Here is a 2,678-nt window from a genome sequence, read left to right as displayed (position 1 = left end):
AGAAGAACACAAAATCTGAATGGGCATCCACTGGCTGGCCCAGGATGGGACCATTTCAGCCTCAAGATAGAATAATGATTATAACAATTTTTTATCCATTGACTAAAATAGGACACCATGACACCACAGATATAAATGAAGAAATGAATAAACTGATATTTTAATGAGGAACAGAAGATTTCTTTCCCACAAAATATTTAGTAACTATAAGGAAGAAAAACTTTATAGTGGAGAAGCTTGACAGACAACACCTTAGTCAAGCGATTAAAATGAACATTGTCAATACAACAAATCAAAATTGTAAGCTGCCCCATAGGGTGCAATTAAAGGAGCACAGTATCACTTTTGTGTCATTTCTGCTGAAGATGACTAAGTTGATTTTAATATTGAAGAAACACCAGATTGCCCCAAGTAAGGGACACTCTACAAAATAATTGTGCATAATCTTCAAAAGAGCCAAGGCCATGAGCCTAGACTGAGAAACTGCCCAGATTGACAGACACTGCAGAGACATGTAGACTAAATGCACAAAGAGAACCAGAACAGAATCTTCAGTCAAAAAATACATTCTGGAGACAGTCCGCAGATCTTGAATGCATTCTGAAGATTAGATGACAGCCAATCTGTAGAGGTTAGTTCTCTGATGCTGATGGTCATAAAATAGTTAGGAAGGACAGCGCTCTTGTTTGTAGGAAATACTACTATCCAGAAGTGACAGGGCATTAGGTCAGAAACTTACTCAGGAAAAGAGCAGTCCTTTGGCTGTACATCTCACTGTTTTGTAAGTTTGTGGTTATGTCAAAATCAAAAAGGAAAAAAATGAAAACAGTAACTGTTTCAAGCAATGTAACTGTATTGAAGAACAAGGGCAGATATGCAAGCGCTAATCAAAGTAATCATTCCCCTGCCACCCGAAAAACACTGTGAGGGGGCCAGCAGGTGGCATGGAAGTTAAGGCACTGGGTCCCAAATGGCTGACTTCTCTACTTGAATCCCAGATTTGGTGGCTTGAAAATCATGCCGGGTGCATGTGCATGTGTGCCTCAAGTTCCAAGAGGAGAATGGAGCAGAAGAGATTGTATGATGGCCACCCACCCTAGGGGGTGATTTCTCACTTCCTTCATTCTTTTCTCACTTTCCTCACTCTTTTCTCACTTTCCCTTTCTCTGTTTCTGTCTCTCTCTGTCAAGTACACAGCCCTATAGCAAATCTAAAAAGGAAAAGAAAAGAAAATACTGTGAGGTATTTTCAGTGGCTGAATATCAAATGTTTATTCTTTAACACACTACTGCTTTTAAAATCTGTTTGGTATGTGGCTCTTCTTTAAACCAGTTTTTATTTCACAGAAATTTGTCCTTTAATAATTCACCTTGAAATGTCCAGTGCTACATAAGGACGGTTCAAAGCCCAATTTGGACAACCAGGCCTGGTGAACCACCATGAAGGCTATCCTCACCGCGCCCCACACAGGAAGCTGCAAACAACTCAGGGAACATCTCTGCAAAGCCACCCAAGTTGTCCAAGACAGCTGAAAGCAGGAAACACCATACTTGATTCAAATTACAAGTTCAGTACTATACTGTACACATCCAGCATTACACATGCTTAAGATAATATAAGTATGCATAATGTCACATTGGGTCTCACTATTAAAGTAAACTATAAGCAGGCAACTACAAATTTTAAAACTGCTAAATAAGCCCATTTCACCTAAAGTTCAAAGATGATGTTGCACACACTTGGTTGCTTCACAAGTCTTGAGCAGGCTGACAGAAAGCAGGCAAAATATTCCAGCTAAGAATAATCACATTGCATGTATTGAAGAATCTTCCAGCCAACTCATAATCTAAAGACATTTTTGAAATACAGGTCCTGTTTCTAGGGGAGGGAATTGAATGGTTTCTAAGGGAGGGGACTGTGCCCTGGCATACTTGTGCTTCTTTACAGATTAAGACATACAAAAATGCAGATGGACTTAATGTGATTGCCTCTGGGAACAAGAGCACCTGGTGGTTCTTGGCTCAGGGGAGTTTCTCAACCCCTGGGATTCTACCTTGATCTGAAGTGCTATTCCAGACCAATGGAGATCATTTTGGGCTGTCAGGCCCAGAGACAGAATGGTTGTAGTTTGGCAACTATCTCTGAAATTATAGTTTTCTGGCTAAATGGATAATTCACTGTAGCCCAGGAGAATGCTTGTCAATATATATGCCAATTAAAGATGGTTATGTTTGTTCGTTTGCTATTTTATTATGATCTATGAAAAAAGTCATGCTTGTAATTAATAGCACCATGAAAACATAGATAATGGTAGAAAATGAGATAATAAAATTAAGTTGCTTCTGATTCTAGGCAGTTTCCTATCAGTAATGTAAATAAAATAAATCATCTTAACAGAATTTGGATAAACAAGATGTCTTTTTGGAGCAAAATTATTCTCCAAAGGAGAATATAGGTAAACTGTGTCCATTATGAGGGATGGATAGATGAGAGAGAGAGAAAAAATTCAACTGAGCTGCACAGAGGAAAAAAAAATAGAGACATAGGTCCCTATTCAGAGTGGCTACCAGCTGTCAAGTCATCACACAGAGGTATTTTTAAAGGGAAAATTTAGGGTAAGAGAAGGTATCTTGGTGAACTTCACTCTTGGTGAAGAGGTCAACAGCCGTTCAAAGAGG

The sequence above is a fragment of the Tupaia chinensis genome, unplaced genomic scaffold, assembly GCF_000334495.1.
Source record: "Tupaia chinensis unplaced genomic scaffold, TupChi_1.0 Scaffold000361_2, whole genome shotgun sequence".
Taxonomy (NCBI): domain Eukaryota; kingdom Metazoa; phylum Chordata; class Mammalia; order Scandentia; family Tupaiidae; genus Tupaia; species Tupaia belangeri.
This window is presented reverse-complemented; position numbering follows the sequence as displayed.